The following is a 25,801-nucleotide window of genomic DNA, read 5'->3' on the forward strand; positions in this document are numbered from 1 at the left end:
GCATTTAGCCTAGGCCTAGCCTACTGCAGAGTGCAGAACATCCGTCCTGTGGATGTGATTTCAGTGACACTCCACACACACGCACAGGCAGGCAAACAGAAGGAGAGAGCGTTGTCATGTGATGCTTAGTTCCAATTTAGACTAGGCTACGTTAAATAAATACAACAAATGTCAAGAGCGACTTTAAAAGGAGACGTACGCTATAGGGCTCCTCGCGTAAGTTAAAAGTCCAACACAGGACTGCTGCGCGGCTCAGAGTATATCTAAGGAGGTCACTGTTTGCACACCTAACTATTAGTGCCTGCCATATTGTCTCTCTTCCACAGAACGGCCATTGCCGCGCGAAAGAGCGCTCCAGTAGAAGACCGTCATCGGCCCAAATCACATTCGGCACTTGAGGGGGAAGAGGCAAGGCAGAGGAGGAGGATCTCGATGACTCACGCGTTGACGTTCCTGTCATTCATTTACTGAGGGGGGTTCTTTACCGACCGCAGCGAGCCGCTATCCACTGGAGGGCCAGTGCTACCCGGGCGCGGGCACGTTAGGAGGGATAAAAACTGAGCCAGTAGCTGGAAGCAAGAGGGGGGAAAATCCCGACCCAGCCTCTGTGAGCATCACTCTCACGTCGGATTTACCCGTGATCACCCATTTGCGTAAGAGCAAACTGTTTATTTTCGGCGTTTTGTGAAATGGTTGGGTGGTAGTAGATCAGTAGATAGCAGGATTGCAGACTGTCCGGACTGGGACTAATTGGGTTTAGAAGTCCCTGTTGGCTGAGGAGAATTGGGCACTGCCGTGGTGTGCATGACAGACGGATAGGCTCGTAATTGTAAAAAAAAGACCTTACCACGAACATCCATGGAACTCCTCCATCCATCCCAGGTTAGATTAAGAGCTTAAATGTGTGCATCTTTAGACATCAATCCTTTGCTCAGTTAATGACAATTCCTATAAAAGCATAAATATTAACGTTAACTGTGAAACACACACTGTAGAGGAAATTTAGCCAGATTGTACCCTGCCTGTTGTTAATCTCTACGCAGAACATGTGTATGGCAGCTAGCTAACGTTGATGGAAACAGTATGGCAGAAATGGCTCTGCCTACAACTATCGTTTTGTGTCCCTGTATTGGTGTTTTTATTTTTTATTTACACTCAATTCGTTCACGAAATACGTGAATGGCTTCGCTTTAAACTGAGAGCTAAGAACCAACCAGGCTAAAACTCTTAACAGGCAGCTAGCAAAGCAAAGCTAGCTAGTTGCTGCTGTTACAGTCAACGTTAGCCATCGCGCAACGTGAGGGAAGTGTTTACATGCTGTGTTCTGTGACATGATTACATAAATATATGAATGAAAAATGCGTTGCTGTTGTGCAAAACCTTGTGATAGTTTAGAGTAGATCTGCCTTTCACTCTTAGACAGCATGCAATATCGTTGGGTCATTTGGTCTGCAACATGGCCAGATGTTGTCGCGTTTACGTTGTATGCAAATTAAAAACGAATGGCTAAACGTTGAGCTGGTGGAAATTACAATGTTTTGTAGTATTTTTATTTGTCACTCTCTCTCTGTATTTGTTTAGCATAACGTTGATTGCTCAACACATCCGAAAACCATGTTTTGCATCACTCATGCAAGTTAACGTCAGGTGGAATAAAACCCGATGACATTTGTGAATGTTATTGTAAGGATAGAACTATTGCTATCATTTCATAGTGAATATTTTGTTCCCATCACGGAGTAGAAGTGAGCTAAACAGTCAATTGTTGCGCGTTGCAGTTCTGGTGAAAACGCAAAGGATTACTAAAACTGTGGTTGCCCATACAATCGCCAGCCGGTTTGGACAACAGTCGGACAAGCCATCTTCTGTTAATATGATCGTTATTACAAATTAACTGGTAATGTAACAGGCTACACGCCTTCAAGGTGACAGGTGTCAATGTGTGTGATAGCAAAAGTGGACAAGGTAATTGAAGTGACGAGGGAGAGGTGTAGGCTAAATGACGGGGCTGACAGCACCTGCTCACAGCCACCTGCTCGGGTCGCATGCACGCGCAAATCGTCCTTCATCCTGCTCTAGAACGAGAGCGCGACAGGCAACTATGCGAATGTGAATAAACTATGATTAATGCATGTTATGTGTGTGCCAAATCTCTGCCATGAATTGCACTACCTTCAGTTTGGAGACCATCCAGAATCCCCACCCCCCACCCCGGACCCATGGGATTGTGTATGGACCATACAGATAAGTTCATATGAGTTATGAGCAGCTAGTAAGTTTCTGGTTGCTTTCTGTTATTGCAGATAATGAAGTGGCAAATCCCTCAGTGTGATGGTGTGTTTGCCTTGCAGCTTGGTGAGTGCATTAATAAGAATGACTGGGACAGGGTTGTTTCAGTCCATGCTTTCGAAAACAGACAGAGAGGCAACCCAACCCTTGTGCACTTAAAAAAAAACAAAAAAAAACTGAGAATTGATAAATAGAGGTGACGTAAGAAGCTTATGAAAACGTATTTCCGTAGGGATTGGGGGTCTAGGCCACTGGGGGCTGCAGCTCACTATTTAATACCAATTTCTGCACAGCACACTCATCAAAGAGAAGGGGATTTCCAGATTATCTGGTATCCTGGCCCTCACGACCTCACACCGAACAAGCAGCTTCTTGAAACATGACAAAGCCTCTATTATCCTCCGCAGAATTTGTCACTTCATACCAGCAGAATATGCTTTGTGTCACGGGGGCGGCAGACCTCTTAAAGAGGAGGAGGAGAGAGTCTACTGAGGAGGGTCACTGAGCTCATTTAACCAGAGCAGCATTTTAACGACATTTTAACAGTGGCTGGAAATGGGGACAGACAGTGTCTGCATGCTGGCTCGTTTGAGACTGAGGCTAGTGGTTCATGTCTGGCGTCCCTTTCGTGGATGCTCGTTTGGCTTGGAAGCCAGCACGCGTGTCATATTATTGTTTGTTTAGAGTTTTGTTTGTGTGAGCAGAGAGGACGAGCATTGATACGAAGCCAGTGGAAGACCACACAGTACACTGACTGACGAGTGTTTGTGTCTTGTTTGTTTTTTTTTTTGTTTGGAGCTGTTGTTATTTTTGTCGTTTTGACAAAATGAATGCACGGATGAGGCTGAACAAGTATCTTGTCTCCAGCACATTGATGTATAATGAATGCCATACTTGGTCCACATCTTCAGACACTGAAGGCAGAGTGGGTTGTGTGGAAGTGGGATAGAGGCAGTCTGTCGACTTGATACAAGACTTCTCATAAACAGGCAGTATCATCACAGTGTTTTGTTATGATAAGAACACAAATATGTTTGTGCGTGTATTTTTTCTTACAGAGATTAAGGCAGAATTGCCTCAGTGAGGATGTGTGTGTGTGTGTGTGTGCGCGTGCGTGTGTGTGCGTTCTTACAGCGAGTAAGGCAGTATTGCCTCAGTAAGTGTATGAGTGTTCTTGCAGTGTGTGTGTGTGTGTGTGTGGCAGAGCCTGCTTCTAGTCTGACAGATGATACAGTAATTTCATGTGGGTTGCCCCTCCGAGGAATCCCTGCCACAAAAAAGTGAAGATAGAGACACAGAGAGATAGATGGTGGGAGGGAGAAGGAGAGATTGTAAGAAAGGAATTAGTGAGAGACGGAAAGAAATAGAGAGAGAAAAAATTACTGGAAATAAGATGTTTAACAGGGAAGGAATTTTGGTCCTATCACAAGACACTTCAACAGTGGTGATGCGCCTAACAGTCTTCTCCTTCCTCTCTTTCTCCTGCCCCCCCCCCCACCTTCCTCCTCATCCTCCTCTTCCCTTTCCTGTGCTCTGTGTAGGAGCAAGATGCCGGCTCCCTTCCTGAGGCCCACCTGCTGAACCGGTGAGTGGGTAAGTTTTGCACACATCTCAGAGGACAACTGAATCAGGCCCCGGGTTGTGGTCCTCATCTGGTCTAGGCCAGCAACAGCAGAGTGGGAAGCCAGGTCAGGGCCTGATCAGGGCTCTCCCTCTCTCACACACACACACACACACACACACACACACACACACACACATGCACAGTTCCCTGGTCACAAGGTTAACATTAGCATTAACATTAGCATTAACGTTCCACTGCCAAACCATAGCAAAACACAGTAACTACTACTATGTTACTACGACTGTTCCGTGAGATGTCCGCCTAAGCCCTAGGACCTTATGATGGTGTGCTCCTCTGAAAAACCCTGGAGAGCTAAGAGGAACTCTTACCATTGATGTTGGGCAAAATGTTTCATCAGCCTCCCAAAAAATGTTCATCCCAAAAATCAGCCCAAATTATCAACACATGGAACCAGCTTTCCAAACACATTGCTCAAAACATTGCCCCATATCATCAACATAAGCCTAACCACCTGTCAAGCAATCCTATATGTGACTTTCCACTAACCACAAACCAAGCAAACAAAGCATCAATTTTATACCCATTTATCACCCGGAGAGAAGAAATACTTTTTTCTGATTGGCTGGCGGGGTGGCTTTTAATTCTGAATAACGGGACACCTTTGAAGTAGATCTGGTAAAAAAAAGTTTAATCGCCGTTCCATATCAATGCTTATGAATGGTAACTATAACAACGATAGTAGGATGACGGTTGAGCCTGGAGGCAGGCTTCGCAACAATGGAATCAACTGTAAACAAGCTACTGTCCATGCTATCGCTGTTATAGGGCCAACGGAAGTTGTACAATAAGCTGAACTAGCTTATTTTTAAACGGAACGCGTTTACAGTGGCAACCGGGTGATAAGCGGGATAACGGCCTTCGAGGTGTGTCCTCGGCGGCCGTTATCCCTTACTTGACAGTGGCCCACTGGTTAGCACTCTGGACTTGTAACCGGAGGGTTGCCGCTTCGAGCCCCGACCAGCGGCTGAAGTGCCCTTGAGCAAGGCACCTAACCCCTCACTGCTCCCCGAGCGCCGCCGTTGTAGCAGGCAGCTCACTGCGCCGGGATTAGTGTGTGCTTCACCTCACTGAAGCACACACTGCAGCATTTGTGTTACATGTTATTATCTTATTCTGTTTTACCTTTTTCTTGTTTGCCAAGGAGGTGTGGAAAGTAGCCGGGGGAACAGAACAACGGCTTTTCTTTTTCAAAAACAAACAACTAGTGGTGTGTCTGTGTGTGCGTGCGTGTGCGTGGGTGTGTGTGTGTGTGTGTGTGTATGTGTGTGTGTATGTGTGTGTGTGTGTGTGCGTATGTGTGTGTGTGTGTGTGCGTGTGTCTGTGTGTCTGTGTCTGTGTGTGTGTGTGTGTGTGTGTGTGTGTGTGTGTGTGTGTGTGCATGCTGCTAGGTGTTTACACAGTATACTGCACTAGTTGCTAACACAGCACACAACGTTCTGCTGCTTATTTCATTTACTCCTCTCCTCTCCACTTTTCCCATCTTCTCTCCTCTTCTCTCCTCTTCTCTTCTCTTCTCTTCTCTTCTCTTCTCTTCTTAATTAACTGTGTTATGATTGAATCCCTTATTGAGGAGTTTGCAGTGGAAGTAAATACTACTAGTATTTTAAGACCCCTCTTGTGGTAATGGTCTGCCCTTATATGGCAAAGCTTGAGCATCCTAACACTCTAACGAGAGTCACTTACAGGCTCAGTTTACTTATTGTGGATTGCAATTGAGTTGGCATCTGACTGTCACAATTATCCCCACCAGATTGGGTCGCAGCTCATTCCAGTGTCATTGTAGAATACAGTAGTGGCCACGTTGCAGGGCATATGTAAACATTACATTACATTACATTACATTTGGCTGACGCTTTTTAACCAAAGCGACTAACAACATGGTAAACAGTAAGTTTTTAGAACAATTCTCACAATTTTAGGACAGTTTAAAAAAAACATTAGAGTACAGTAAGAATAAGTGCGTCGGTGAGTGCTGTTTTTAACAGTTACTTGTCAGTTTAAAACGGCTGGTGAGTGCTAGGATCAGTAAGACTTGTTGTAAGTGTTGCTATGAGAGTAGATGTTCTCTAAAGAGCTGGGTCTTCAGGAGTTTTTTGAAAGTGGAAAAGGATGTCCCTGCCCTTGTAGGAACTGGCAGTGTGTTCCACCAACGAGGAACAACAGATGAGAAAAGTTTGGATTGGCTTGAGCGTACCGGTGGTAGAGCTAGACGTCGTTCGTCAGAGGAGCGCAGCGGTCTGGAGGTAGTGTAAGTCTGTATGAGGGCATTCAAGTAGGTGGGAGCAGAACCGGAGACTACTTTGTAGGCAAGCACAAAACATAAACATATCAACTAGGTTAGTCAAAGTCAAAGTTTATTACTAACTTTATTATCCCGAAGAGGGGAAATTCAGGTGGCCAAGGCACAGAGACACACACATACACAGTAAGCTGAAATACTGGCTAAAAATACGGGCTAAAAATGTATCTGTATCTTTAGAGTAATATCACAGGATAGCTGTGGATATCTTATCATGGGTAGGAAGGAATTCTTGGGTGATGTGATCTGACACTGTATGGTAGAATAATTGGCCTTAGCCCATGGTTGTCCTCCAGGGTGATGCCCACACAGACCGGCCACAATCCAAGCTTTGTCTGGTCCAACACTAACACCTGTGCGCTGTAGTCTGAGTTCCTCCATTTTAGAAAGACTGGACTCCAGTCACCCCTCTCTCTCTCTGATCTGTGAAGACCTGGACTGTCTCTGGGTAGAGTCTGAGCTAGTCTATTGTATGGCAGATTTTTTATTTCACATTGATTTATGTATCTGCTGAAAAGCATTAGCAGGGAGCATTGTGTTACAGTAACGCAGTTCTGAAACCCTGGAGCGGGACCCCCATCTGTGCCATGGTCACGTCCTCTGTTGGTAGAATACATTGTACCAGGCTGTGTTTGATCAAGTACATGCTTTAGTAAATGAGGACCCAAGTATGTCACTCTGAACCGGTCTGCCTGACATTCAATTACTTCGTTATGGTATTTTATTCATGTATACATTTGCTTTTCAGCCTGGCTGTTGGCTTGTAGTTGAATAAATACATCCTTTAAAGCACCTAAAGTGCTCCATGAATAAAGATTATGATATCGATTTCCATCTGTAGACTCCTGAGGGGGCATGTCTGAGGTGAGGTGAGGTGAGACAATTCAGTTTCACAGTGAAATGCCTGTGAGAGAATGGCATTTAGGATATATCCAGTCATTTGATAACTCTGAGCAATGACCACACACTGTAAACCGAGAACTGCCCACTTACTAGTTGTGGAGAGCTACAGAGAAATAGCCTAATTGGCCTCCCAGAGAGACAAACGTGTTCTTGAAGTTTGTGCAGCACTAATGAATCTATTACTACTGTTTCTCGTGTGTACAGTACGGTAGCCTTTAAAGGCAAGTTACAGTTCAGGCGTTGCTGTGTTGCAAGTGTTGCTCGACAAAATATGATGTACAAGAGTTAAAATGTGTGTCTGCTAGGGCGTTGGCTATAAATTGACCTTGAGATGGACTATCTGATGTCCGAAGTTTAGTCCAGCCCTTTAACCACAGGCATTTAGACTCTCTTGGGCCTCTAATTTGTATAATGCACAATCCTGTCAGGCAAATACTGAACTGTAAAGTGTTGCAGCACTGAAGCTAACTAACTGAACTCAGCTGATGTTCGAAGTTTCGTCCAACCGTTTAACCACGACCATTTAGACTCTCTTGGTCCTCTAATTTGTATAGTGCACAATCCTGTCAGGCAAATACTATATTGTTAAGTGTTGCAGCACTGAAGCTAATTGAATTACTAGGAAAAATCATATTGCTAATTTAATACTACGCCTATAATCCTACAAGCAATCATGGGTGGGTCAGCGGAATAATTGGGTGTGTCAACGCACAAACAAGGAAGTTCTCTGTGTAGACGACCAACTAGCATTTAAAGTAAACTTCCGTCATATTCCTCTAGCCTAGACTTGTTCATGGGGCGCATTGTGGTGTCAGATTAGAGCCCCTGTTTTCTGATTCTGCATACAGCTTTTGTTTCCCTTAATGACACTTCACAGAAGCTTTTCAAAGGGACCCACACCAGTCGACAGATAGGCAGATACACTTTAGCCCTTAGAACCCTAAGCTGTTTTTAGGGCATTTTCACGACCTTTATTCATAAGGATTTATTCTGGTCATTGTAAGTGCCACACACACATATTATATATATTGTTATCATTTCATGTATTAGTACTAGCATTGATTTTATTTTGATTTTTTAAAGAATTAAAATATAAAAATCATATTATAAAAATTCTTATATTTTGACCTGTATCTCACCACAGCAAGCTCATAGCTCTATATGCATTTCATGTGTGTGTAGGGCAGACTGTCCTGAAACGGGCAATATAATTGCCATGTTGGAGGGATACTCTAGGGCTGAGCAATTTACAGAAATATGTGGTGTGTGATTTACGGAAATAAATTAGACCTTTCTGCGCTCCATATCTGTGACACGAACTGATCTGACCTGACTTGACCCAAGTTTGCCTGTTAGCATGTGTGACTATGGTGTATGCACTCATGATGATTGTGAGAAACACACGATAGCGTTGGATTATAAACATGCTTTGCCACAAAAACAGACAAAAACGTGGGGTAAGTCCAGCTATATGAAGTTATTATTTTGCAGTCACTTCGTCTGTTTTATAACCCAGAAGGATGTATTTGGTATCAAATGATAGCTCTGTGTCTCCTCTTTCATCTAACATACGTGGCATATATATCCGATCACGGTCCGCGAGTAATTCAAACGAGAGTAATGGGTGTGCAGCGTTGGTTTGTTTACATGACGTTAATATTTTGCAGTTAATATTTTGCAGTCTGTTTTTATCAGCCAGAAAGATCGATCCATGGTACCAATGGATAGCCCTCTTTCATCTGATATGCTTGCCATATCTATGCGGGTTCGCGAGTAATTCAAACGAATATAGTTTACAGTATAGACTGTAAATATGATGCAATTTGATTTAATTTCATGATTTTTTAAAAATGTTCATACTTGATCGTACAGACAAGTGCGTAGTCTCTTTGGAAAGCCCCACTTCTTCTCTGTCATGCAATAAAGGTTTTATCTCGTTGCGATGAACAGTCACAGAGCAATGTAACAGAGAAGAAAGGTGTGTTTTTTGACGCACTTTGCGTCAATCGGGTTCTAAGGGTTAATCAGTGTGTGGGCTCCCTGGGTGTCAAACCCGTGGTGTGGTCAACACTTTAATCTACCAACAGAGGGAAAAAAGAGCACTTTGTAGGAGTCACTGTCACAATAAAATATAACAGGCAGTATGTGTTTGCAATGTGAACGTTAAAGGTGTGTGTTATTTTTGCTTGGGGGGTGCGAGACATGCTGGTTTACAGTGTTTTAGTTAGAATAGTGTGTTATCTTTGCCCAGGCTGTCAGCGCACCATGCTGAGGAGCTGCTGCTGCTGCGTCAGAGAGCTGTCATCCTGGGCGCCGTTAACAGATCTATTCCCTCCCTCCCCCTTGCGTGTGACGAAGCAGTCACGGGTAGCACCTGACAGCAGGAGCGAGCGCCAGCCAGACGAAAAAACTCACACTCACCTCTCTTTCTGTCACTCTATCTCTCTCTCTCTCTCTCTCTCTCTGCCTCTGTCTCTGTCCCTCTCTGTTTCTTTCTTTTGCTGATGATTTCCTTAATTATAGGTCCTGAACTGTCAGGGTAACGCGGCAGAAGGAACAATGTTCCTGGACTACGTAGCCGCACGTGTGTGTGTGTGTGTGTGTCTGTCTAAAAATACAGAAGTACTCCGAAAAAGCCATTATCTGCGCTCTCTAATTCCCCTGCCCCACCCCACCCCTTCGGAAACTCTTTTCAATGATCACACTGGTGCTCCCCGTGCCTGAAACCACAGCTGGGAACGCTACATGTGAACGCAATTTGCACTTCCAATTAAACTGTCGACCTCTGTTCCAGAATGCAGAATGTGACTTTTTAACATCTTCCTATTAATATCCCTTCCCGTTATGAAACTTTCTTCGGGAGCAGGAGGGAAGACCAAAATAAGCCCAGGACTTTTCGACAGCAACCCGACGCCAAAGCCTCCTCTGTCTTCGTCCTCCTTGTTTTTAATCCCCCCCCCTCCTCCTCCTCTTCCTCCTCCTCTTCTCCCTCGCTCTCATCCCCTTCTCGTCCTTCTGTCTGCCTCCTGTGCTGACCTGGTGGTGACCCCTCTACATCCCCCTCCCACAGTGTTTATGATTATGAACATGGCGGACATGTTGGGTTAAGGTGGATGCTGGCTTCCCCTTGGTCTGAAAGACTGAAAGTCAGTCGGCCAAACATCACTGGACCAGCTCCTGTTTCAGTTCATAATCTTCCGTTTGCTCCTCCTCACCTCACTAAATGCTTCTCTCTGCCTAGATCAGATGACTAGATAGCACTGTCAGAACAGCTTATTGGTGTGCTGGATCTGATATGGGCTAACAGTTTGGGTTGGCTGAGGAGAACTGCTGGATGGAAATATTTCTGGAGCGTAAGGTTTGTGGTGCGCCTGAATAACCTACCTGATGCCATCCTGATATTGGCCCAATCTGGGCGTATGTATCCCCTCCAGAGTGAGCCCGTCTCAGTGGTGGTAAATAATGACGCAGTCCACACAGTGTGTGTGTGTGTGTGTTAGAGCACCTGTCATGCCTGTGGCACATGCAGTGTTAAGGACCCCAGAGTCTCTGTTTACCGAGGACATGTAAAGCAACGGTTTGCAACAGCCGCAAACCACTAGCAGCATTGATCGACTGCATTTGTTTATAATTGTTGATTGTGTGTGTGTGTGTGTGTGTGTGGCAAGTTCCAATTCCATTAACAGTATCACCTATGGAAGGCCAAATCAAATATCCATTAAGGTAATGAGTGCATGGACCCCTCTGTGTAAACCTGGGACCTGTTAATCCCCTCCACCTGAACCTAGTGCAGGTGAGCATGTCTCAAAACAGTTTCACTGGATTACCTAGAGGTCTGTGCTGGGCTAAAATCCAAAATGGCTGTCACTCCATATACACTTGACTGTCCATGTACAGTAGAACCAGATAAGTATAAGTGAGTATATATAGTCTTTTGATCCCGTGAGGGAAATTTGGTCTCTGCATTTATCCCAATCTATGAATTAGTGAAACACACTCAGTATACAGTGAACATACAGTGAGGTGAAGCACATACTAATACCAACGCAGTGAGCTCAAGGGCACTTCAGCCGTTCCTACTGGTCAGGGCTCGAACCGGCATCCCTCCGGTTACAAGTCCGAAGCGCTAACCAGTAGGCCACGGCTGCCCCAATATGTGGCTGTGTTGGAGCCCTGTGCCCCCTCTCATTCAGATCAGATGGTCAGAGTGAGAGCGTTGACCACCTCTGAGGAACAACAGGCAGGCTGCCAGCGTAACTGCTGTTCCGCTCGCTCAGTAGGCCAGTAGGGACCTCTAGCATTCAGGTGGATACACAACTACATACACATACGCACACAGACACACACACACACACACACACACACACACACACACACACACACACACAGAGTGATACTGACTGCTATACAATTACAGAGCTTGGATGGATGGTAAGACACACACACACACGCATACACACACATGCACAGTGATAGAGTACGACAACAACAATTACAGAATGAGTGTGTGGGATGCTGTTTACATAACTGAAGTGAGCCATCAACAAAAAAGGTCCCCATTTCATACACACAGTTTTCATACACATGGTCAACAAGCACACTCATACTCTCTCTGTCTCTCTCTCTCTCTCTCTCGCTCTCTCTCGCACACACACACACACACACACAGAAACATACAAAAAACACAGATCATTTATGTTATTGTCTTTGTGAAGAGGAATAGGATGCGCCTGTGGTGTGTGGAAAGGTGGCTGTTGGTTTAAGCAGAGTTGTGTGTGTGTGTGTGTGTGTGTGTGTGTGTGTGTGTGTGTGTGTGTGTGTGTGTGTGTGCGTGGAGGTGATTGTGCACCCTCAGGTCCCTGCCTACTAATGGAGTTAGCTAATTAGACTACGGGGGGAGGGGGGGTGGCCTGGGGAGTGGAGAGGAGGAAAGGATGAGAGGACAGGGAGCAGAAGAAGATAGGGTTGGAGGAGAGGAATGGCGTGATGAGGACAGGAGAGAGAAGGAGAGGAAAGGATAAATGAGGAGAGTGAGTGAGGAAAGGAGAGGAGAGGAGAGGGATGGAGTGTTGAGGACAGGGAGAGAGGAGAAGAAGGAGTGACTAGAGGAGGAAGGGGATGAGGAAGAGGAGGTGGAAAGGGGGGGGGTGAATAGTTGAGCAGAGTGGAGTGTTGAGGATAGGGAAGAAGAGAAGAAGGAGTGAATAGAGGAGAGGGAGCAGAACAAGAGAGAGGAGAGGAGGAAATGATAGAAGTGATAGATTAGTCCAGTGGAGGAGTGGGGAGAAGAGGATAGAAAAGAGGAGGAGGAGGAGTGTGTGTGTTTGGGGGGGGGGGGTGTAATCAAACTGAAAGAGGAGCATTGCTTTGATAATCTACACATCTTGTAGTCTGCACAGCCATTCAAGCAAAGCTCATCTGATGTGAATTCAACTGAATTGGAGACCGGGATGAGAGGAGAAGAGGAGAGGAAATGATAGAAGAGAGAGAGGGATGATCAGAGGAGAAGAGAGGAAAGGATAGAAGAGTGATGACAGGTGGAAAGGAGAGGAAATGATAGAAGAGAGAGTGATGATAGGGGAGGAATAGATTAGGATAGGTGGAGTGGGGTGAAGAGGATAGAGTGATTGATGGGAAGGAGAGAAACAAATGAGGGGATGACAGGAGGGGGATAGGGAAGAGAGGTGAAGATGACAGATGGAGAGGGGAGAGAATGAGAAGTGGAGAGGATAGAGAGAGAGGTGAGAGAATAGAGAGAGAGGTGGAGAAGAGAGAGAGGTGGAAAGGATAGAGAGTAGGGGAGAGAGAGAGAGGTGGAGAGGATAGAGAGAGAGGTGAGATAATAGAGAGAGAGGTGAGAGAATAGAGAGAGAGGTGGAGAAGAGAGAGAGATGGAAAGGATAGAGAGAAGTGGAGAGGGGAGAAGGAGAGAGAGGTGGAGAGGGGAGAGAGAGAGGTGGAGAGGGGAGAGAGAGAGGTGGAGAGGCTGGTACTTTTATCCAAAGCCACTTACAATTGAGAAATTACATGTAGACCTTACAATAACAATAAATATTACATTTACACTACCAGAGATATGTGTGTCTTTGTGTTTTGGGATTTGATTGTATTTTATGTGTTACTTGCGGTTTGTTGTGCATACTCTGTAGTGCATACTTTGGCACTACAGAGGTACCGGTACTTATCACTGTAATATATTTGATCTCTGGCCTTCACTGTGTAAAGAAAAATGGTTGACTCAGCATTCAGGTAGCACACATTCATACAGTACATTTATTTGATGTAGGCATGACGCAAGTGACAGTTTAATAATCCTGACAACTCTGATACGTAGGTGTGTACACATTTTGCCTAATGGATGTTCTAAAGAACCAAGCCATGGTGTTGCTCTTCACTGTAGTGCTCCCCACAAAACACATACTCACACACACACACACACACCCACACACACACACACACACACACACACACACACACACACAGAGACACATGCACACACACACAGAGACACATGCGCGCACACACACACACACACATGCACACACACACACAGAGACACATGCACACACAGACACCTTCTTGTTCTCTGTCTCTTTCTGACCTTCATTCCTTGTTCATCTCTATCTTGTCATCTATCTCTTTTGTTTGTGTCTCTTCATTTCTCTGTTTCCTTTTCTCTCTTGCTCTCTCTCTTCTTTTGTGTGGATCTTCTTTGTGTTTCCTGTGAACGTGCGTGAATACACATGCATGTGTATGTCACTTGCATGTGTGTGTGTGTGAGTGTGTGTTTTGTGTGTGTATGCTGATGTGTGTGTGTTTGTGTGTCACTCGAGCTCACATGTTAGTATGTTTTGTGTGCATGTTTGTATGCTGGTGTGTGTGGTTTTGCATTGGCAAGATGCAGTTCCTGCTGGAATGATTGGCAGCCATCGGATTCTTGTACCTGTGACTGTCACACACTGTGTGTGTGTGTTTTGCACTTCAGATCCTCGTTTTCTCAATAGCTTTTGAATGCAGACTGAGGCTTTTTGTGTGTTGCTAGTCAGAGTTCAGGGACTCCCTAGACTCACACCGAGGGTGTTGAACGCTTTGTATGAGTACACAAGCCTCAGGGACTCTTTCCTCAAGGAGCTTTGCCAACGAGCTACTGTCCCTGGGACCTTGTATTGGACATTGTGTAAGATTACACCTGGAATTTGATTTGATGTCATTTGAGAGCTGGTGGGTGCTAGCAGAAGGATTTATCTACAAACCTTTCTGCTTCTGGCATATTCCTTGTGTTATCTTTCTTATCCTATCTTTTGTTATCTTTCTAATATATTTCTTCAGTTATATTCCGTTATCTTCTTTTTTTTTTTCTTTGGTATTGGATTGTACTCTCTCTGGTATATTCTTTTCTCCTGACTGTTGGTTGTCTACTCGTGTTATTTGCTGACTCTTTGTAACTATTTGTAACTTCATTTCTCTCCTAAGTGAGCACGAGTTCTTCTATATTTGTAAGACCAGTTACATGCGCCACTATAATATCACATTTATTTAAGTGGATTAGTGAAACCACAGAAGTCTAGTCAGGTGATGGTGCACTGTTTTCAGTCAGTCAGTATTTAGCTGGTAGTCGTTTGATCTTATTTGAGCTAGTGTTTTGATGTTCTAGTGTCATGGAACGGTGAATTGGAAAGAGAAGAGCTGTTGTTCATATCTATGATGATCTAAGTTTAGCTATCTGTAAATTAATATGTTTCTTTTGTCAGTAGTTTTGCCAATATTCTATTTAGTGTAGATTTCATGTTGTGGACAATTATAGTAAAATAAGCTACTGTTTTAGGCTGTGTCTGGTGTTTGACAAAAAGAGGCCCAGTGGTCGAATTTTACTACCCTTTAAATGACCACAGCAGAGTGTTTTGCATATTAAGTGCTTTAACAAGCAAAACAAATCCTGGTTCCAAAGTGTCCTTTTTGCTTTGTTAGTCTGCAATAACAGCTGAGTGTTATCTGCCCGAGTTTGCTCCTATGATAGACTAATTAATTGCAATGAGGCACTTGTATTGATTCTGGAATGTGGAATGTTCTACTTAGAATTTAGAACTCTTTAGTTAAGAGTTGTTCTTCAGCTACATCATTACTTTTTCTACATCTGAATGGAACCTCTGAATGGAGCAAACGAGGAACTCTAGTTCCAGAAGTACTGAGTAGAACCAGAGCCGTACTGTGTAGAATTTAGCCAGTGCAGGAACATTTTAGATCATTAAGGTTGTTGGCCTGTTTGTTTTGGAAATGCGCAATGCATCAATGGATCATTTGGGGATCTGGTCAGGCTGGAATGCGGCATACTTAAGTTGATGGATTAAAGCTAGTTTAATTGAAATCATATTTAGACCCCTTTAATCATACAGTAAGCATTTCCATTCAAATTGAAATACATTGTTTGTGAAGTATGAAGCTAGGGGCCGGATACTCACACAGCCCCATTCTAGATATGGACCTGGTATGCCACAGCTGTATCAAGTACTCCCAGCACTCCCTTCTCTCTAGGATGAAGGATTCACGGTGCAATTATACTGTATATCTCCAATAAAAGTTTTATTATTTGTGAAATATTCAGGCGGTTTTCTGTTTTGAATCCTGAGCTAATAGGAGGTAGAACTGTACCAGCTCTCTTTGGGCTTCTGACCGCACGCTGTATGGCTCTGGTATGTGCAGGGCAGTGGTGGGATGATGAAAGCAGATCTGTGGGCTTCTCTCTGGTCTGCTGTCTGTGTCTTGTTCGTGTCGTTTCCTTTGATATCTCACAGCTCTTTCATGTTTGGTCAGCGCAGGTGTGTGTCCAGTTTGAGGTTTTCACTCGTGCTGCAGTCTGCCAGCTCCGCTCTGATGCTCAGGCTGATTCGCAGTGTCACACAGTGTAGCTTTGCTGATTTTGGAACAGAACGGAACCATATTAGGTCCAAATCAGGACCAGATCAGAACTAGATTAGATTTCAGATCAAGGCCAGATTAGATAGAGATCAGGGCCAGATTTGTCCTGGCCAGGTGCTCTGTGAAACATTAGAACTGTGACCTCTGAAAAACTCTCATACTATGCTGCTTTATGAGGTTCATTGATCCTTGTGAACCCTACATGTCTGGTTGATGTGTTGAGGGAATCCTAATTTACAGAAGGCCTTACTGACAAAACACTCAGCACTCCAATAGCTCTGCTCACTCTGAAACAGTGCTGCTGATCCAGATGATGTCCCGGGCCGAGTCGATCAGTTATCCACCAGAACAGTGTTGTCTCCCAGCTGTTAACACTTGCGACACATTCCTACAGTACGTCATGACAGAATATAAATAAAATGAATTTCAATTCATTTTGGGCTTGATCTGAGCCTGATCCAATCTGAACCCCTTGCCCTCTGGATCCTAGGAACAGAGCTATCTGTCACCTTTCCTGCTGCAGCTGTTGTGTCATGAGGCTTTGCCTCTGCCTCCATTAGAGCTGGCCGCTAGGTAAATACTGCTAAGGTGATTATTCCCTGGCCCTCCTGCTGGGAACACATTTCTAATGGATTGTCACCTAGAGGATTATCTAGCCCAACGAATATCCACAAGTCCTCCTCATCCACAGAACATACAGCACAGAGGCGCCCCACAGATGATGACATTTTTCCATCTGAAATTCAGTACCCTGGATGCGCGGTTTTGCCTTCCATCCCTGCCACTAAGGTTGTGTGTAGTGTGTGACGTATGTGTACGTACCTGTAGGACCATTAACGTTTGAGTATACCCCTGTTAGGAGCCATGTGTACTCACTCTCTCTTTGTTTTCCTCTCTCTGTGTTTCTCTCTCTCTCTCTCTCTCTCTCTCTCACACACACACACACACACACACACACATACACACACACACAAATCCATACACAAACACATACATGCTCTGACATAAAAACATAAACACATACTACATGCATGGTGAAGTACATGGCACAGACTCTTACATACAGTAAAATAAACAGACCAGCATCCCCTCCGTTGTGTCTCAGCTGTGCAATACAGTGCCTCTGAGCAGTGCGATTCCCCCTATTCCTGTCCCGGTTATAATTTACTCCCTGTCAAAACACTGCACTCTGCCCTATTATGGTGAACCAAATTGTGTTCAAAAAAAGGAAAGTTAAGGGTCTCCCTGGCAGCACTTGACCCAACACACAGCATTCCATTTTGGCCAGAGGAGAGGCGCTGATCCCGGGCCGGCACTCAAGACTGAAGTCATGGCATAGGGGTCAACGAGCAGCCAAGAAGCCCACTTCGGCTACACAATCCCACGCCCACGACTTGGATATAGGCTCTGGACAGAGACAGGCCAGTGTACCTAAGGCATGCGAGGCCTGGAGGGGTCAGGCTGTAATTGTCTTGTTTCAGTCTTTTATCACTACTTCAAATATTCAAACATCACGAAAGGCCGCTTATCCTCAGCATATGGATTTGTTACGGTTTGGGTGTCCTTCACAGGATCATGTGACTGTACGCGCTGGGACTTAAATCGTTTCTTTATTATTCATTCATGCATTTAGCTGATGCTCTTATCCGGAGTGACTTACAGATACTAATTGCAGGGGCAGTCCCACGGACGCAACTCTGCATTAAGTGCGTCGCTCAGGGGGCCCCATGGCCGCAGCCAAGAGTCCAAACCATGACTTCCTGTCTCCCTGCTTGGAAGCTGAGTTCAGTTTGGGTGGATGGGTTTTCTAATGGTTTGATCTGTCTGATCATGTAAGGATGAGGAGGGGAGTCCCACTGTGGGGGTCATTGTGAAGATGTGGATGAAATAGTTTCGGATATGGTAGGAAAATCATGGGGTCGGCTGGATCAGCCCAACTGAAAGCTTGCCAGAGCATTATTTTAATCTGTTCCAGAGACACGTTCTCACGTGTGAGGAACCGGAAGGTTCAGCAGAGTGGTTCTCAAATGATCTTTTTAACCTTAGGTGGGTCCTATATGTGACAGATAAGGGCTGAGTCTTCATCAGATCAGGGCCTTATCCAAACCATTTCATGGCAATACCTTAGCCTTATATCAGCCATACCCTAGCCATATAACAGCCATACCTTAGTCATATCATAGCCATACCCTAGACATATAACAGGCCATACTTTAACCACATTGCAACCATACCTTAACCTTAGCCATATAATAGCCGTACATCAGTCATATTACTGTATACTTGTGCCATAGCACGCCCATATCAGGCTTGGAATCATGCTGGTTTCTGCTGCCGTTTAAAGGGTTTGGCTTAATGGGCTCCCTACTGTGTTGTTGAAAATCCATGTTTCGTGGAATCCATGTTTCGTGGAAAGAATAATGCAATAACAGACTTTAGAAAATTAGGCATTCTGCAGTGAGAATAAACAAGACCAATTTTGGTGAGTTACAGGTAGAAGAAATGCAGGAAATAACTCTTCTATTGTCATGTAGCAGCCTTATCCTCCATTTCTCCTTCCACAGTATAAATGTTGATGCCTGTCAGGTAGGGAATGTTAATAAAACATAGAGTGGGTGAGATTCAGAAACTGAGGGAGGATGAAGAGAGGCGGTGGAAAGTTTTCATCATCATACCTCCGTTCCAAGCTCAAGCGCATTGCTTGACTCCCGGCCACATTTTCAGAAGCTGTTAGTAAATATGATGTCTTTCAAGGCCTCTCTGTCTGTCCCTCTGAGAGTTTTGCTTTGTGGTTGAAAATGCCACCTAGTAAACTATGCTGGCTGTGGTACATGAGAAGAATATTGTCCTGAGAGAGAAGAGATTTAGACACTCTTCAGATAGTAAAAAGCCAGACCAAGTAAAGTCAAATATCTGCTAATGACCATGAGGTAACTTTAGTCTCCATTCCACACAGTGAGCTTCAATGTCAATTAGGAAAAGCAACATGTGTGTGGGTTTCTTAAACCAAGGGACGGCGTAGATGATGGTGGAAAATAAAGCTTCTCCATCTTGAATCTGACCCTTGCCCACACTTTCCCTCGCTGACAATGTAATAAGAAACATGATCTATTGTGTGGGTTTCCTTATAGACAGACAACATACCCACTATGTATCTATCAGTGCATATACTGTACTAGTAACTGTTGAGCCACAGTTTCAACCATGTTAAATATGGACAATATGTCATCATCACTTAGTCTGAGCAGCCTCTCCACTGTTATCTTAACCTCTATCGGCGAGCCGGGGCAATTTGTTTTGGAATCCTCTAATGATCTTTTCTTATCGGTGTCTTTTGCAGAAAGTGAGCCAGTGCTGTGTCCAGTGCTGTGTCCAGCCTACAACCCGTTCCCACCCTCCACCGTGTCAGGTACGGCAACTCTTCTCCTCCTCTTCCATCTCTCCCTTCTTCTCCTCTTTCTCTTCCTCCTTCTCCTCCTCCTCTTCCATCTCCCTTTTTCTCTCCTTTCTCTTCCATCTCTCCCTCCTTCTTCTCCTCCTCTTCTTCCATTTTTTCCTCCTCCTCCTTGGGCTGTCTGAACACATGAGGCCAGTTGTCCAGACTTGGATTAAGCCTAGTCCTAGACAATAGGTCTTTTTGGTTTTATTTAAGTTCTCCTTTAGTCTAGGATGAGGCTTGATCCATGTATGTGAAACAGGCCTGTGAAGTGTATCCCTGCTATCGATTGATGACTTTGGCTGTGTGTTTCGATACCTGTGTTGTTGTGTAAATCGCCATTTTTCAGCAGGTGCTATTGATTTATACTGGAACATATTCCCTCCCACTGTTAGTAAAATGGTTGCCATTTTTGATTTTTGTCTGTTTGTTTTTCATTGTTTTTGTTATTTCACTCTCTGTGGGTGACGTCCATTGGCCATCTGTTTTGCTAACATGGCAAGAAATGAGTTGATGTTACCTTGGCCAGTGTGACCTTGGCTATTCTGGTGCCATGCTCAAGGACACGCCTTACAACAAGCAATGCTACCTCTGCTGGGGGAGTTCAATCAGTTATCGGATGCAGACAAAGCATTGCTTAGCATGCAATCAAAGGTTCATATTTTGCTGGGTCATATTTGAATATGATTGGGGGCTGTAATTCCTTTTTGAGTTTTCCTGATGATTGACCTTATATGGGTAAAGATGCATGTTGTTGTTTTTCTGAAAGCATGTGCTTTTTGCCAAAAGTGGAGTAAGCAGGAATTGATCTTATCGCTGATTAATTAGACCTGCCATCCGTAATGTGCTCAGCGGATTTAACAGGGAATACTAAGCCCAAGTGTGCACATACTGTAGCATTGACAAGAGCCCTAAAATGAGCTAACACCAGATGTGGGCTACTCATATTAAATAGAATGAGGTTAAATCCACTTGAGGTTTTGTTACAGGAGATATCAGGGCAAGAGGGTATTTAAGGAGAACATCCTCTCAGCAATTTATAATAACGTTACTCTGTGTGTGTGTGTGTGTGTGTGTGTGTGTGTGTGTGTTTGTGTGTGTGTGTGTGTGTGTGTGTGTGTGTGTGTGTGTGTGTGTGTGTGTGTGTGTGTGTGTGAGAGAGAGAGAGAGAGAGAAAGGGGAGTTGGGGGGTACAAAAAGGAAGAGAGATATGAAAATGAAAGAAAAAGGGAAACATTGAAGACAAATGCTGTGTGTATGCACAGCATACACACTCTACACACACACACACACACACACACACACTCTACACACACACACACACACACACACACACACACACACACGCACACACACATGATTTCTGGCATGAGAACATTTCAGACCTGTAACCCCTGGTCCGTCTTTTTCCACGGCGCTCGTCATGGCCATCTCCATTTCTCAGATGGATCGGACAGCCAGTACTGCCAGAAAAACACAAACCGTCCCTCCAGGACAGCTAATGATTCTAGGCTTTGTGCAGGTTTTAGCCGAAGAGAGAGATAGAGATAGAGAGAGAGAGAGAGAGAGAGAGAGAGAGAGAGAGAGAGAGAGAGAGAGAGAGAGAGGCGGGAGAAGAAAACTCAGGAGTATAAGGAGTTTCTATAAATACCACGCGGTCCCATTTGGGCTGTAAAGCGCTACCGGGAGACGGACATAATAAGTCACGCTGGTCAGAGACGGCCGCCGCTGCGCTCGGCCTATTACAGGCAGCCGGCCCCAGGAATAGGGTTGTCATGGAGACGCGCAGTGTCAGACCTGAGGAGCATCTGTGAGGGGTTTGTTTATTGAGGAAGGTTCCTGTGTGTGTGTGTGTGTGTGTGGTTATCCATCCAATCAGAATAAATGAATCTTCCCTGTACAGCTCTGTTCTAAGAAGTTTTAACTGACCTAAACACACACACACACACACACACACACACACAGTGTATATGTACAGTATACACACACACAAAAACACACTGTCTCTATAGATTAGTTCTAGCAGTTTCTTATTTCAGTGAAACTGCTGCCTGTCTGGAATTCCTTTCCCTTGTAGAACGACTAATAGCTTTACCTGGAGGTAAGAATTCTATTACTTCAAGGAATAGTGCTTGTTTTCCAGCTAGCTCGCTAAGGGAAAAACTGTGAGGAACAAGATCTCAATTTGCACGGATTAGAAGTGCACATTGTGCAGGTAATGGCTTGAGGCCACTAATTATCATATGCCACCTGACCCAAGAGTCTGTACGAGAATACAGACCATCATTAAGGCATCACTAAAATAGAGACCACGGGAACAGGTATGCTATCTATAGATGGAGGAGGACAGCTAATCAACCATATTGAAGTAATATGAAAGAAGTGATAGTGCATCCTATTTTGGTTAAATAGTACCTGTGAACATTAAACCTGTATGCTCTGATGAAGACATGTTTTGTCGCAACGTGTAAGCCCATCTAAAGGCTTTTAACTATAAAAAGCAGTGTGCCTTTGGAATTTTTTGGTCAAACCAACTCTTTTAAGACAAGAAGTATCCCCTTGAAACCAAAGAGCACCTGCTTTCGAGAGACATACAGTATCAGTGACGAAGCACTTCTGACAAACAACCTTTTTTGGTATTTGAAGTGAGAGTGGGATTGGTAAGGGACATACTGTACCTGTGGCTGTGTTGTGGCCATAGGCATGAGCCTGGAGGCTGAGTTGTATACATAGGGTTAGTTGTATACCTAACTATTGTATGCATATGTTGTGAATATACTGTATATATACACAGTATATATATTACTTGTGTTAGGGGGTTCAAATGTAGTCTTTTGCCTCAGTGCATTCTCTTGGGGGTTTCCGGGTTTGGATTTCAGCCTCAGTAAAACCCCTTGACAATTCTAATTAGTTTTGGTCCTATGTAAATAACAAGGAATTTAATGGATTTTCATTGATGCTATTCTCTTATATTCAAACTAGTCAGGTGTTTAAAGTCCAAGGGAACACATATCCACAGACACACAGTACAGTAGGACACTGCTCAGTGGATTGTCCATGAAATGTCCTCTCATGTTGTTACCAGTCTGGGTTTTCTCCTTGATTCCCATGGATGAGGCACAGTATGCCTGCCCTGTGTTGGGATGAGCGTGAGCATGAGCGTGAGGATGGTGATGGTGGTGAGGCAGAACGTGAGGGACAAAGTGGCATGACGGAATCCAGCGTCCCCAACTCCCCCTGCTCACCAAGGGCTTCTGCCCTCTGAGACTCCACTTTTCTCTGTGCGTGCATGTGTGTGTTTGTGTTTGTGTTTGTGTGTGTGTGTGTGTATGTGCGTGTGGGTGTGTGTTTGTGTGTGTGCGTGTGGGAGTGTGTGTGTGTGTGTGTGTGTGTGTGTGCGCGTGTGTGTGCGCGTGTGTGTGTGCGTGTGTGTGTGCGTGTGTGTGTGTGTGCGTATGATGTTTTAACCCCTGCCCTCCCCCTGGCCCTGGTCTCTCGTCTGCTGTATAAGGCAGTGTGCTATTTCTGTGTTCTCTGAATAACAGAAGAAACACAGCTGCTTGCTCACTCTCCTCTCCTCTCCTCTCCTCTCCGCTCCTCTCCTCTCCTCTCCTCTCCTCCTCTCCTCTCCGCTCCGCTCTCCTCCTCTCCTCTCCTCTCCTCTCCGCTCCGCTCTCCTCCTCTCCTCTCCTCTCCTCTCCTCCTCTCCTCCTCTCTCTGGTGGAGCTGCCTTATCTGCACAGGTCACGGGGGCAGCAGCAGTAATTTGGTGAAGCCCTGCTCCAGACGGACTTATTTGGGTAGCTAGATAATTCAGAGGATTTGGGAGCTCTCTCTCTCTCTCTCTCTCTCTCTCACTTTCTGTCTCCTTCTCTCCCACATGCCCCCCCCCCCCCCTTCTCTCTCTTTCTCTTTTTCCCAGCCTTTCTCAGAGTCATATTTTCTTTAACCTCCATGCACAGTCATATACTCTCTTCAGACACACACATACACCATACACACACACACACACACACACACACACACACACACACACACACACACACACACACACACACACACACACACACACACACACACACACATCTCTCCTACTTTCCTTTTAGTGTCCCTGTCTAACCCTATTCTCTTGATCCTCTCCTTTCCATTCACCTCTTGCCCAGAAATCACAGTGGGTTAAATGCTATATCTCAGTGGTTCTCAAACTTTTCACAATGAGTACCACCCACGAAAACAATTGGCTCTCCAAGTACCACCATTATGACCGACATTAAAATACAGGTGCGTAGGCCAATTCAGCTACATTTTACATTGTACATACTGTTTTGCGTTGTCAAGTCTTTATGAAAAGACACCTTGGAGACTCCCTGAGTACCACTAGTGAGAGTTCGCGTACCACCAGTGGTACCCGTACCACAGTTTGAGAACCACTGCTATATCTTACCATGCGTGTCTCCTCGTAGCCTCCGCCATGACACCTCATGCCCAACAAAAAATGAGTGAGGAGTTCCTGTTGTGAGGTGGATTGGGCCCCTATTCTGGTGCAAGTGTGTACAGTGCTGCTCAGCTGGTTGGTGTGGTGGCGTCTGATAGGCATGGTACTGCAGGCACGGAACTGAAGCGTTCCACTGCTGCAACAGTTAACTTCCACAATAAGCAATGGAACTGGCCACACCAGACGTGATAAAAGCGCGTATATTTGTAAAAAAAAAAAAAGTTCTATGCTCCACAAACAGAATGCTCCAATTGGGCACCCTGTATAGCCTTGCTGTGAAAGCTTCCTAGAGCTAATCTGGCCTTGATCTTCTGTGGAGCCCTTACAGACAGCCTTTTCCCATTTAAGACTGGGGCCACTCAGAGGCTTTGCCTTGGGCTTAAGCACCGATGAACAGCCTTACTCTTCTGTGTCCAGTAAGAGCTGTGAAATAGGTGACAAAAAATCCCCATCAGTGCTTGTTTTTTTTGTTGTTCTTTACATGTACAGTTATTCATTTAGCTGATGCTTTTGTCTAAAATTACTTTAAGGAAACAATAGAGTAGCAAGTGCTACCTTGCAGAAGAAATGTAATGACAGTTTAGCATCAAGTTAAGTCAAGGGATATAGATCAGAGGATAGAGAGGAAGTTCATGGTAAGTGTAAGCAGAAACTTGAACCCAAGGAGGTGTTGTAAAGGGCAGAGAGAAGGGGCTCTAGAAATGGCCGGATTAACCAATGGGTTTTCTGGGCGCGTGCCCAGGGGTCCTTAAGCAAAAGGGTGCCCTCTGCAAAATATGCCGTTAAATCATGTCAAAAACAGTGTCTGTAGCACCTGCTGTCAGCTCTACACTGAGTGACGACGAGCTGTTACGTCAGAACCGAGTAATGTTTTGCGGGTTTACGGTGACACTGGCATGCAAGTCTCTACACTCTGGATGGCTTCAAGAAGTAGGCCTACAGTACATAGACCATATACCATAGTACAAGAAACTTGTACTACTGTCATCTTCTTTAAGAACTTTTCCCAATATTTCCCATAGCCTATATCGCTTTTCCTGAAGGGGTGTCTTTATTATTTTAACTCGCGTCTTCAGCTTCTTTACTGTTGACTTTACTGTATTGATGCTAGCTAGCCTTCTTGTGATATTTTAAGTAGGCCTATTTGTAGAAAATATATATTTAATTCATTTTAACTGACCCGCCCGCAAATGACCCGAATATCATTAAAATATTTTGTTTACGACTCATAACCGCGGGTGATCCGCGGGTGACCGCTTAATTTCGGGCAGACCGCGCAACACTGATCCAGACGTCATTTTAGCTGACGTGGTTAGCGCTTTCTCGAACACAATTGAGCAGTTTGTCCACACTTCAACAACCCACAAACATGAAATCTTCTGTCTAAACTTTTGAGAAGGACAGGGACTAAGGGTCCGTAACTTACCCGAGTACATTTGAACCCCAAAGTCTGGTTCGTTTGATCAGTGTGATCGCTCTGTACCATACCTTATGAACGTGCCTTATGATTGTGCCTATGCAAGATTCTAGAGTACAGCAGCTCAACCGTGCCTGGGTACAGTTTGATAGTATGCAGTGTGAGTGCGGACCAAGAATGGGAGAGAACTGTATGGTATAAGTGAACCGTCCCCAGCGTGAGTAAGCCAGTAGCATTTGTTAATGCCTGGTATAGCTTACAATCTTATAGGCTACAGGCAAGGCTTACATGCTATAAATATGAGACACGCTAAAGGTGGACATCTATCTCCTGTTGCTGGGTCAGCAGGTAAGATGGGATGTGAGAGCCCCAAAGCTCTCAACCAGGTTACAGCAGCTTT

At 44.8% G+C, this 25,801-nt stretch overlaps 1 protein-coding gene across 5 annotated transcripts in view; it reads left to right on the forward strand.

Moving 5' to 3' along the window:
• The first annotated feature begins 294 nt into the window (after window positions 1-294).
• LOC121711885 (1-phosphatidylinositol 4,5-bisphosphate phosphodiesterase beta-4-like) overlaps window positions 295-25,801 on the forward strand; it is a 94,118-nt gene continuing 68,611 nt past the window's right edge. For 2 of the 5 annotated variants that reach the window (XM_042095752.1, XM_042095757.1), the window contains exons 1-3: window positions 296-653; window positions 3,831-3,882; window positions 19,394-19,462. The gene's annotated coding sequence lies outside the window, so the exon portion shown is untranslated. The other 3 variants (XM_042095754.1, XM_042095753.1, XM_042095756.1) reach the window with 3 other exon arrangements.

The sequence above is a fragment of the Alosa sapidissima genome, chromosome 6 (genome assembly GCF_018492685.1).
Source record: "Alosa sapidissima isolate fAloSap1 chromosome 6, fAloSap1.pri, whole genome shotgun sequence".
Classification (NCBI taxonomy): Eukaryota; Metazoa; Chordata; class Actinopteri; order Clupeiformes; family Clupeidae; genus Alosa; species Alosa sapidissima.